The sequence below is a fragment of the Lactuca serriola genome, chromosome 4 (genome assembly GCF_051521515.1).
Source record: "Lactuca serriola cultivar US96UC23 chromosome 4, Lser_US96UC23_V15, whole genome shotgun sequence".
Classification (NCBI taxonomy): domain Eukaryota; kingdom Viridiplantae; phylum Streptophyta; class Magnoliopsida; order Asterales; family Asteraceae; genus Lactuca; species Lactuca serriola.
The window spans coordinates 372388639-372401459 of NC_136411.1; the positions used below are offsets into that span (position 1 = coordinate 372388639).

Genomic DNA, 12821 nt, shown 5'->3' on the forward strand with positions numbered 1-12821 from the left:
TATTATTTTGTCAATTCATTTTGAAACGTTACCAGCCAAACGTCACCTAATTACTAATCTCATTAATAAAGTAAACATAATACAATATATTTTTTAAATACGTTTTTTTTTTTTTTTTTTTTTTTTTTTTTTTTGGGGGGGGGGGGGGGGGGTATCTATGGACAATAGTTGAGTCGAAATACGGAAACATATAAAATTGGATTTGCGACAAATCGACAATGTAAAAAAAATTAATAAATAACAAATCTGAAGATTGAATAGAAATTTTAAATAACCCATGCCGAAATTGAATAGATGGGCCGGTCATGCCAACAAATCATCCAACCAGGTCTATTAGTAACTAATTTGTAACCATATGGCCCACAACTATCGATTACTTGTCGGGCTTCCTCCATGGCCTCGACCCATAAGTTCACGGGCTTGAACCCGGCCCATGAAAACCGAATAGCCCAATGTGCAATCCTCTCATGCCTCTCGACCCTCTCAAAGCCTTCACATGCTACAATGTTCAAGATTTCTTGCCCGACCATGTCCTCTAGTCTAATCCGCTCTTCATCCGAAAGCTCCCCCCTAGTAAAGGTTGTGTCAATAGAATCAAAAATTGCACTATAGTAATGCAACCCCTCAACAAAACGATCCACTAAACGGGTTAAGTTGTGATTTGATTCTTGTTCAACAACTAGTACCAACTTCGGTGACATTGAATGAACCATCTTCAAAAATTCACCCATTTTCTTGTTTTCCTTTATTAGATCGTTTTTCTGGTTAACCTTGAAATGTGTGTCAACATGATCATCCTGAGCCAATAATACATGAAGATTTAAGATTGATACAAAAGCTAACGCTTCACCGGGCTTTACCTCAAGCATGTCTTGTGTAAGGTCCATTAGGGTGGCATTTAAAGGGTTATATTGAAATGACATATCTAATCTTTTAGCCTCTTTGACAAGGGTAATGCCCAAGTCCTCTAGCATCACCTTGTTAGAACTTACACAAGTGATCTTTACTCGAGGTGGGCCCATAGGGCCTTGAGCAAACTTTGTCAGAAGCCGAACCCATAATTGTGTGTCACATGAGCCCAAATCGATGACGTGTATGACACGATCCCAAGACATGACTTGGGCTAGCGTCTGAGTTATGATAAGATATGCAAGAGACATATAAGGAAATGATTGAGAGAACATAGAGTTAGCATGGCGGGCCCACCCTATGTTCATGCTCTTGCGTTCAGAGTTACTCAGGGCCTTGTAAATACCAGGCCAACGCCTAATTATATGGTATGCTAGTGCGGTTGCAAACCTAGCAGCCAGTCGTTGGATTGAGTCACCAGTGACAGAAGCTAGTTGCGATATGCGATTCAAACATAAGTCCGCACGGTGGAGATCACCAGAGGATGCATGGTTGGCACAAGTGAGCAATAATTGGATGAGTTTGACACCTCTTTCTTCGGGTTTAAATGAGTGGGAATGATTTGATGATGGTATTGTTAAGGAAAGGGTCACATCTGGTTTCATTGATGGAGGTGAAGAACTTGTAGGATTCATGGTTAGACTTTAATGAACTTAAAAGCTAATTGCATGGCTAATTTAAGTATGTATATACAATAAACCAAACAAAAAGAGTCAAATTTAAGGTTTAAAGGTAGGCGTCTAGCTTTTGGAAGCATCTTACATGTTTCAATCTTGCTATGGCCTAAAATAAGGCAAACCAATTTCCCATAAGCTTTAATGACTTGTAAACGATGAACTGAAGGCTGTACCATGTCATGGGGGACGCTAAACAAAGTCCTGGTGGGGAAATATGTTTAACCGAAAAGAGAGACCAAGCGTTTGTCCCTTACATAGAAGTGGGCAAACGGGCCAAATTTGCTACAAATGCTTGTCCAAACGTGGGATTCGAACAATGAAAATTTGAGTTGAACATGGACGTTTTCGTCCGGATGGCATTAAGTTAATGTTAGTCTAATAAATTTAGGTAAGGATGATAGCATAATGCCATTTAGTAACCTTGTTTTCTACCCAAAATGTGAAAAGATTAATGCCGAAGTGAAGAGTATAACAATTATTGTTTAAAGGATACAACAATGGAATATAATATAATTAAGGTTAGCACAAAAATAATAAATGTGTCAAGACGGCCGATATATATATATATATATATATATATATATATATATATATATATATATATATATATATATATATATATATATATATATATATATATATATATATATATATATAAAAGTTCAATAGATGTTGAGTCTAGTGGATTTCGTCATGGGCTCGGTCCATAGCCTAGATTAAACGCCGGTATTGGGCTTGTCCAGCCGTGCATTATTTTATATTAGGGTTTAGTATATGAGCTGCATGCATGTAAACTTAGAAGACAACGCTTTTATTGTTTTCGTTTTCATAGCTTGTAAACCCTAGCTCGCTTCTACAACGGAAGTTCTTCATCGAGCTCTGCTGAGGCGTGACTCAGTTTTGAATCGTAAACTAATATTTGATTCTGTTTTGTGTTCGTTCTTAATTTGTTCTTAAACTGTTTGAATTCTTTTATCGTTCTTGTGAAAGATCTAAACGGTCTAAGAGTTTTGAACTCATCAATTGGTATCAGAGCAGGAGACTGTATAATCTATACACACCTCTTTTGTCAAAGAAGTTCATAGGGTTTTTATTCCGCATTGATTGATATTTATTGAGCCGTCATTCCTTATTGGCGTATCTCATTAATTGTTAATCTAACCCTAATCGAAAAATTACAAGTCTGATCTTTTACAGGTTTTCGATCAAAAATATTCACAATGTCTATGGACGATTCTCAAACCAATCCGATAAATATCTCAAACAGCATAGGGTCTACAACAAGAATATCGATCTTGTATACGCAAGACTATGAAGTCTGGACGCATCACTTTGAAGATTACGTGATTGGATCGGAGGATAATGGGTATCTAATCTGGGAAGCAATCACTTCAGGCCCATTCGCTCATTCTAGCACGTCAAAGATTGTTAAAACGCATAAAGAATACAATCGGCTTGTTAATGACTTCAAAGACATTCCTTAGGATGAAAAAGAGAAATTTCAGTGCAACATCAAATCTCTAAGGATGATAAGGTTTGCGCTGCAATCGGATACATTTCGTTTGGTAAGTTCCTGTGCTACGGCCAAGGAGATCTCGGATAGATTGAAGGAATTATATTCCACAGATGAAGATCTGGAACACTCTATTCAAACTCTCTTGTTATCAGAGTTTAGTGATTTTAAGCAAAAGCCTGAAGAAAAGCTTATCCAAACTTTCGATCGTTTCAATCATCTTTTGAGCAAGATGATAAAGCATGGGATTGAAAGAAAGGTGATTGAACAAAAGGTCACTTTCATGAATGGTCTCAGACCTGAATGGATGGCCGTTGTGTCAACTGTCAAAGCTCGTGAACAGTTCAAGTCATACTCTTTGGCAAAACTTGTGGGTATTTTAAAATCCCATGAGAATGCCTTATCGAAGGAAACAAATGTAGTTTTGGGTCTTGGTTCTCTAGCTCTTGTCTCCAAAGGAAAAGGTTCGATTGAAGAAGAAGAGGAATTAGATCTTGCTGATTTTGATCTAACTGGCGAAGAATATGCAATGATGGTGTCAAACCCCAGAAAATTCATCAAGAAGAAGTTCCCAGCCAACAAAAACCGAAATTGGCAGGGAAGTTATAGCGCCGAACGGATCAAGGAGGAACCGAAGGTGGGATCAAAATCCGAAGAGTCAAAGAAGGAAGCTAAAATTGGAGGCGACTCAGGATTTGACTGTCATTACTGTGGAGGCAAAAATCATTTTGCCAAAGACTGCATGCTGAGAAAGAAAGAAGAGAAGACAAGCAAAGATGATGAGGAAGCAAGCCTCCTGAGAAGATTGGAGGAGATAAAGAAAAGAAAGTTTGCTGTTAATAACTCTACTATGAATGCTTTAATTATGCAGGGTTCAACCAACAGTGACAAGTTTGGAGGTGTGGAAGTCTGGTCTACAGATTCGGAGGATGATGAAGTTAGGAAGCCAACTCACGGAAAAGCAATGATGGCAAAAGCAGAACAGTCAATGGGAAGATGCTTTGTAGTGATCGAGGGTGTGTCCCAAATGAGAGGATACACAACTGATGGGGGAGTTGAAGAAGAAAGAGAGCGAGAGGACAGATGTTTCGCTGCCAAGCCTGCCAGTGCTCAGATCAATGAATGCGATGAGTTGATAAAAAATGTACAAGATATTCTTGCTTCTCTAAAAAGAGTGAGGAACGAAGAATGTTGATCGAGCAAAAGGAAAAGGAATTAATTAGATCTAAATATGATTGTATTTATTTGCAAAGAGACAATCTTAAACTTCTCAAACAGAGAAACGTTTTTTGTTTAATTTCTAAGAGGCTTTATTTTAACATTACTCAGTTGCATCTTAATTGTGAAATAGGGAAGAAAATTCATCGTATGATTTTACCTTTCCTTGAATTAAAGGAGGATAAAATTGATGCATAAGCATACAACTGTGAAAGTGTTGTGTCCTCTGACGAAGTATCTCCAGCATATAAGATAGGTCTGGACAAAATTGAATCTTACATAAAGTCCAAGGACCACAAGGACATGCTCAAAAATTTACTAGATGAAAATGATAGATTGAAACTGAGAGCCGAAACTATACAAAAATTTGACTCATTGAATGCCAACTTAAGTTGAGAAAAAAAATTGATGTTGAAAATACATCTAAACTTAATGAAGATGATGATATGAGTGAAATTTTCGTAGAAGATTTGGTAGACTGCTCTGAATTAGCCAATAATGAACCAAAAACCAATAAGAATCTTATTTCTGAAAATTCTGTTGAGTTCGCTCGTTCCTCTACCGACAAGTCCAAAGTTCTCAAAGCTAAAGCTGTTGTGTACCAAAAGGTTCAGACTACCCCAAATCAAGTCTACACTGTGCCAGGAGCAGTGTTCTAAAAGGTGCGCCATGGCGCACGCCAAGGCGCGCCATGGCGTGAGGCGTGGCTTCGCCGTTACGAAAAGCTTCATAACGTTGCTGTTAGGCGTGGCGCGTGGCAAGGCGTGATATGGTGTGCCATGGCGCGTTATGGCGTGTTATGGCGCGTGTTTTTTTTATTTGAAACACAGTTTTTTGCTCTTTGTTATGGTTTTTCAAATCGGAGATACAAGTATTGTGGTTTTTGTTAACTTTTCGTTATTAGTTATTGATCTAACACTTCTAAAAAGTAGTTATATTTAATATAAATTTATATTTATGTGTTAATACAATTTTAAATTAATACAAAATCGCCGCCTTACATCACGCCTTGAAAAACGCCATGGCTCGCCATGGCTCATTAAGCTTGAGGCTTGGCCTTGCCGCCACGCCACGCCTCACGCCATTTAGAACCTTGGCCAGGAGTCACTCCACAACAAACTGCAAAATTAACTGCGATGGTAGAACCTCATGGAGACAATGCTGGTGGATGTGATGAGTTCTTTTGGTCAGCTCCTATCGACAATGCAGATGAGACGAAGGGTCTTTCCCAGAAAACCTCATGGAGAGTGAAAGGTAGATATATGCCTGAACCACTAAATGAGCCTACAAACGGTGTTCCGAGCACAAGTGGAACTAAACCATAAGTGGATGAACCGATGCAAACCACGAGTGATACCTCTTCAACAAAGAGTGAATGCTGTGCTCATTCCTCTAAAAGAAAGGCCAACATTCATAGAAATCCAAAACAGGTCGCTGATCGAAAGCATCAACGAAACGTAAGATACAAGAAGAATCTCTCCGAAAGAAAGCGATTTTGGAACTCTCAGAATCCTGATTTTGTAAGGATTGAAAGGAAGTCTAAATTGGAAGAAAACTCAAGGAACCAGAAGCACAGTTACGATAGGAACCGAAAGGATAGTTTCGGTTCATCTTTCAACTACAACCGAAAGGAGAGTTTCGGTCCCACATCCTTGAACAATCGAAAGGGTAGTTTCGGTTCATCTTCCAACTACAACCGAAAGGAGAGTTTCGGTCCCACATCCTTGAACAACCGAAAGGGTAGTTTCGGTTCATCTTCCAACTACAACCGAAAGGAGAGTTTCGGTCCCACATCCTTGAACAACCGAAAGGGTAGTTTCGGTTCATCTTCCAACTACAACCGAAAGAGAAGTTTCGGTCCCTCATCCAACTCCAACCGAAAGGAGAGTTTCGGTCCCTCATCCAACTCCACCCGAAAGAGAAGTTTCGGCCCCTCGTCCAACTCCAACCGAAAGAAAAGTTTCGGTCCTCTAACCTTCAAGACCAATCACAAAAACCAAGAACCTAACGTCTCTCCTAATTCCAAATCCCTAAATCCCAGTCTTTCTGTCAAAAGCCCTAGTACTCCTAAGTTAACAAAAGTAAAGTTTTCACCATCAAAAGAAAAGATGAAACCACTTTAATTAAACACACATATATGGTTGATATTTCTCTTACTATACTATGTCCTGTAAAAGGCTCACAAGGACCCAAGAAACTTTGGGTTCCTAAATCTGCTTAACTTTTTGCAGGTTATACGTGACGAGTAGTTTGACGAAGAATGGTACATTGACAGTGGCTGCTCGCATCACATGACAGGAAGGAAGGAAGAACTAAGGGAGTTTCGCTCTCTCAAAGATGGCGGAATTGTAAAGTATGGCAACAACTCTTTTGGAAATATTAAAGGCTACGAAATGATCACTAATGGCGAATTCTCCATAAGGAAGGTAGCATACGTTGAAGGGCTCCAACACAATCTCATCAGTGTATCACAGCTAGTGGTTGGTACAGGGTTAAAAGTTTCTTTCGACGATGAAGGCTCAGAAATTGTCGAGAAGAAGTCAAGCAACGTTCTATTAAGATCCAAGCGAAAAGGAGAAATGTATCCACTGAACCTCAATCCCGTAAGAGGTAAACCAGCAATCTGCTTACTCTCAAAGGCGTATGTCGACGAAAGTTGGTTATGGCACAGAAGACTCTCACACCTGAACTTCAAGGACATCAACAAATTAGTTTTAGGTGATCATGTTCGAGGACTGCCAATTCTGAAATTCGATAAAGAACATCTCTGTGCAGCGTGTGAAATGGGAAAGCAGAGTCGGCAGAGCCATCCTTCAATAATCAACACTAAGGTAATAGAACCATTGGAGTTACTGCATATTGATCTATGTGGTCCATCGTCCATCGAAAGTATTGGAGGAAACAAATATATTCTGGTTATAGTAGACGATTTCTCAAGGTTCACATGGACCTTCTTTCTCAAGCCAAAGTTTGAAGTTGTAACAAAGATCAAGCTTTTCATGAAACAGATAGAAACGCAACTCAGAAAGATTGTTCGTAATATAAGGAGCGATAATGGCCTTGAATTCAAAAACAAAGATTTTAAAAGTTTTCTTGCTGAAAAGGGGACAACTCACAATTTCTCAGCCCCCTATACTCCACAACAAAACGACATTGTTGAAAGGAGAAATCGATCCTTGTGTGAAGTTGCTCGCACCATGTTATGCTTTGCATCCCTGCCGTTATACTTCTGGGCTGATGCAATTGCGGCTGCATGCTATACTCAGAATCGATCTTACTTGAATAAACGGTTCTCCATTACTCCTTACGAGATTCTGAACAATCGAAAACCAAACGTGAAATTCTTTCATGTGTTCGGTTCTAGATGCTTCATTTTCATCTACAAGGAGAATCGAAACAAGTTTGATGCCAAGGCGGACGAAGGAATTTTCTTAGGCTACTCCTTGAACTCCAAGGCATATAGAGGTCTCAATAAACTCTCGAAGAAAATTGAAGAAACATACTATGTCACTTTTGACGATAGTTATGTTAAGAAGTTAAAAGCAACCAAAGATGCATCGCAAGACATATTTCCAACGAATGGTCATGTTACCATCTCTATCTCGAATCTCTTTGACTAATTCATGCTCTTGTTTGATGAGCCTCAGAAAGCAATTGACTCATAATCAACTGCAAAAGACAACAAAGTTGACAATATGAAACAAGTTGTAGATGATGCTGCGAGAAAAATGGCCGATGATCAACCCAACGGAACCGAGAGTGCAGACGGAAGTGAACCTTCTGATGACCATCCTACTGTCGAGGGGGAGAGTTCTTCTCCTCATCATGATCAAGGTTCTTCTTTCTAGGGGGAGAACTCATCAACAAATACATCCACCTCCACTGAAACTCCAACCAATGAAAGAGGTACAAATGCTGGTCCTGAACAGGAATCATTCTTCGAGGGGGAGAAAACAGTTAGTGAAGATGACAATTTGTCTGAACTCGAAGAAGAAATCAATGCTGAATTGGATCCCATCTATGATCCAAAGTTTCCTCCACTAGTGAAATGGACCAAAGATCATCCCCGGACTCAAATTATTGGGGAATCCTCTGAAAAGGTGTTGACACGCTCTCAAATCAAAGCGAAACAGGCTGTTCTATTTTCAAAAGTCGAGTTTTGTATGTTCAATTCATTCGTGTCTAAAATCGACCCAAAGACTGTTAATTCGGCTCTTGATCATTCAGATTGGGTTTAAGCCATGCAGGATGAGCTAAATGAGTTTGAACGAAACAAGGTATGGCGTCTTATTCCAACACCAAAGGATGCTTCGGTTGTCGGTCTCAAATGGGTGTTCAGAAACAAGATGGACAAAGAAGGAAATGTTATTTGTAATAAAGTTAGGCTGGTGGTCAAAGCATATTGTCAGGAAGAGGGAATTGATTATGAAGAAACCTTCGCTCCAGTGGCTAGATTGGAATCTGTTCGTATCTTTCTGGCGTACGCTGCTCACAAGAACTTTGAAGTCTATTAGATGGACGTCAAATGTGCCTTCCTCAACGGTGAACTTGAAGAAACCGTATATGTTGAGCAACCGCCGGGATTTGTGAACGAAAAGTATCGTGATCATTGCTATATCCTTGACAAAGCTGTCTATGGCCTGAAACAAGCTCCCAGAGCATGGTATGAAACTCTTACTCATTTCTTAAAAATGTCTAAATTTAAACAAGGTTCGGTTGACCCAACCTTCTTCCGTAAGCGAGAAGGTAACCACGTTATGATAGTCCAAATTTACGTTGATGACATCATCTTTGGCTCCACGAATCCTAGCTTAACAGCTGAATTCCGAAAGTTGATGGAAACTAAATTTGAGATGAGCTCAATGGGTCCAATTAATTTCTTTCTTGGATTGAACATTAGACAGGGACCCGAAGACATTTTTATTAATCAGGAAGCATATACCAAGACTTTGCTCACCAAGTTTGGAATGACGGGAGACTCTAAGGTAAAAGTGCTGATGGCTTTTGGAACGAAACTCACACCATCATTGGAGAAACCAGCAGCTGATACAACGCTTTATCGACAGATGATCGGGTCTTTGATGTATCTTACAGCCAGTAGACCTGATATCATGTTCTCTGTCTGTTATTGTGCTCGATTTCAGGCCAACCCACGAGAACCTCATCTTCAAGCAGTGAAGAACATCTTTCGATATCTAAAGCGAACTTCCTCTCTAGGTCTATGGTATCCAGCCAACTCCGGATTCTTCGTGCAAGCATTTTCAGATGCTGATCTGGGTGGCTGTGGATTGGATCGAAAAAGCACCACAGGAGGATATCAATTTCTGGATGGAAAATTAGTCAGTTGGCAATCAAAGAAACAAACTTGTGTTTCGTTATCCACTGCAGAAGCCGAATACATTGCTGCAGCATCTTGTACATCTCAAATCGTGTGGATACAGAGTCAACTCCAGGATTATGGCTTAAACATGAAGAAAATCCCCCTATACTGTGACTCTGAAAGCGTAATCAGAATTTGTCACAACCCAGTGCAACACTCGAAGACTAAGCATATCGCACTGAGGTACCATTTCATCAAAGATCATGTCGAAGATGGCAACGTCGAAATTCACTTCGTAAGAACGACTGATCAACTGGCAGACATATTCACAAAGGCTTTACCTGAAGCAAGCTTCAATAAGATCTTACAAGGCTTAGGAATGATGCAAGCCGAGTCAGTACCGAAATCGCCTTCGCTCTCATAAAGGTAACAAGCGAAATAGAGAGAACCTATATGAACCAAAATGAACCGAGCATTTGGTCTATTTCGGGTTCGGTTTATTTCGGGTGAAGTTAGTCCATGAACCGAAATGAACCGAGCGTTCGGTCTATTTCGGGTTCGGTCCTTCTGAACTTGCTATTTTTTTAAAAGGCATTTCAAGTGTATTCGTTTGTATATATTTCTTTTCTACTAATAAAATCCCAAAAATATTTTTTTTGTTTCCCTATTTCTAACGTTTTTATGTTTTTCTAAGTGTGATTCTCTAAGACACATCTACGGCAGGTAATTTTTTTCGTTAGTTAGGTGTCCCTCGAAGCATGCTGTTGTATGTAGACTCAAGCCTCAACTGATTCTGAGTGAAGCCTTAATTACATGATCAACACCAATCATGTTTTCCCAATCCAGGCTGTCAAGTTAACTCTAATCATGAGCTACCTTACTCTACTCAAACTGAGTTTAGATTTGTCTGCTTGAGCCCTCTTTTATTTAATAAGCAGAGGTACATTCGTTTCTTACACCATCACCATCCTCTTTCTCCATTATATTTCGCTTCATCAATATAACCCCTAAAACTCTCAGTTTTAACTACTGAGGTTTATGGTTATACAAAATCTGCGTTCATGATCTTAGTTTCATGCCACTATGTACTAAGTGAAACCCCAAATTCAACACCACTAATGAATTGACGGTGAATTCAACAATTCAAGAAATTACTTGTTACCCAATGAAATCTCTTTTTCTTTTTGAGTAATCTTTATAAGATTGCCTTTCACCAAGGTGTCTCTGACCCTAAAAGATTCAGTTTATTTTTTTTTTTTTTGAGATTTCTTAAACTCACTTGTCACTATAAATTATTTCTCACCTACTTGTTCAACAGATCATAATGATCTCACAAGTACTTCATTCTATTTTGATCTTATGTTAAGTATCGAAATTATGAATTGAAGCGAAATCCACCCACTTTATCCTTTAAAAGATGCCTTTCAAAACTTCTGAACAAGTTATTGATCGTTATTTCATGGGAAACCAAACAAGCACTTCAATGTCTCTCTTGACTTTGAAGGAAGTGATTTTTGCCCAGAATCAATTGTTTCATGTCTAAATACGACATCACAGATAATCCCAAAATACTAGTTTTATTTCTTTATCTTTTACACCCTTTGTACGAAAATTTTTAATTTTCCAAAACTCTAAGTTTTACACAGATTATCAAGGCACAAACACTGAAGTGTCATTAGGTGAAACGATTGGGATGAAAAGGGCGCTGACTCAGCAGAAATTCAAACGGTTTGGCGATTTGAAAAAGGTGACTTTTATCAAAAGGCGTAAAAAAGGGGAAACGTTTTTCTCTCTCATGCGTCATCTTCGGCACGCCAACTGTTCCCACATCAATTCAGGCGCGATTTTAGAGATAATCCAAGATTTCAGCCGGATTCTTCTCTCTCTTCCTTGTACGTATAAAAGGAATTGGAACGGTACTCTCTCAACCTTTATCACTTCCAAAAAGCTCTCAAAGAAACCCGCCTATTTTCTGCAACTGTTCATCATCATTCTCAAGCTCCTACAATGGCAAAATCTTCATTTGTTCATGATACCTTAGTTCGTCAACCCCTACTCACAATAAAACCCCAACAAAACCTAATCATCGATCTCACTCCCTTTGTTTATGAGCCGTATATGCTATATGTGGTTAAGTGTCTCAAATACTCACCACTTGTCGAAGCACTGACAAAGGTTGAAATTGTGCCTATGTCGTTCTTGTCCCATGTCTACTCTACGGCGTTTTACGACAAGGCCAATAAACGTATCCAGTTCGAGCTTCACGATAATAAGGTCTCTATCTCCAAGAGCCGATTATGTGCCCTAATCGGTCTCTCACAAGATCCGTCTCTGGTAAACCCTGACTCCATTACAACTGGCCAACTGTTTACCATGTTTTATCAGATGGGGTATACTGAAACCCTAACAACCGTCACCAAGTTCAAGAAGTCCTGCCTTCCTCCTCAATGGAATGGCCTATTCACACTCTTTTTCAAGGGTTTGTCTGAGCGAAGTGCTGGTTCTGACGGTGCTAGCAAGGCTTTCATGATGGTGCTGTATGGGTTGTACAACGGGCTCAACCTTGACTATGGGTCTATTATTTGGCAGCAGCTGGTTCAAAGTCAACTCTCTTCGTCAAAGCACTCGGAAATTTCATGTGGGCGTTTCTGGACCATTATAACCAAGTGGGCAATGGATCACAATCGTGTCCCAATTATGGCGGATTCCTTTCTTTCTTCCATCGCCACCTTTCATACGACGAAGATCATCGTCACTGATCCTACCAAATTCTCGTACATTGGCTCTATTCCTGAAACTATGCTTGGTTCTGTCTCAGCATCAAGCAATCTTCTTCAGCAGTATAGGAAATGCAAGTCTGTTGGTCCACGTGAGCTTACTGCTACAATGCTTCGTTCCATTGAAGAAACTGACAAACCAGCCAAAAGGGGCAAGAAACCTGACTCGCGGAAGGAGGGATCGGTAACAAAACCATCCACGGGGCAGACCCCCAAGAAGAGGAAAACTGATAAAGCTGCTCCTTCTCAACCACAAACCCAAAAGCAGAAGAAGCCTGCTAGGAGACTTATTCTTCAATCCTCAAGCGAGTCGGATTCAAAATACGTTCCTTCTAAGCAGAAGAACGCTCCATCTTCAGAATCTGAGAAAGAAAGTTCTGATGAAGAGGCTTCGGGCCGAGGGGATA

The 12821-nt window shown here is 39.7% G+C and overlaps 1 pseudogene; it reads right to left on the reverse strand.

Annotated features, from left to right (window-relative positions):
* Positions 1 to 266: 266 nt before the first annotated feature.
* LOC145099770 (scarecrow-like protein 3 pseudogene) lies at positions 267 to 1544 on the reverse strand (annotated as a pseudogene).
* Positions 1545 to 12821: the final 11277 nt, after the last annotated feature.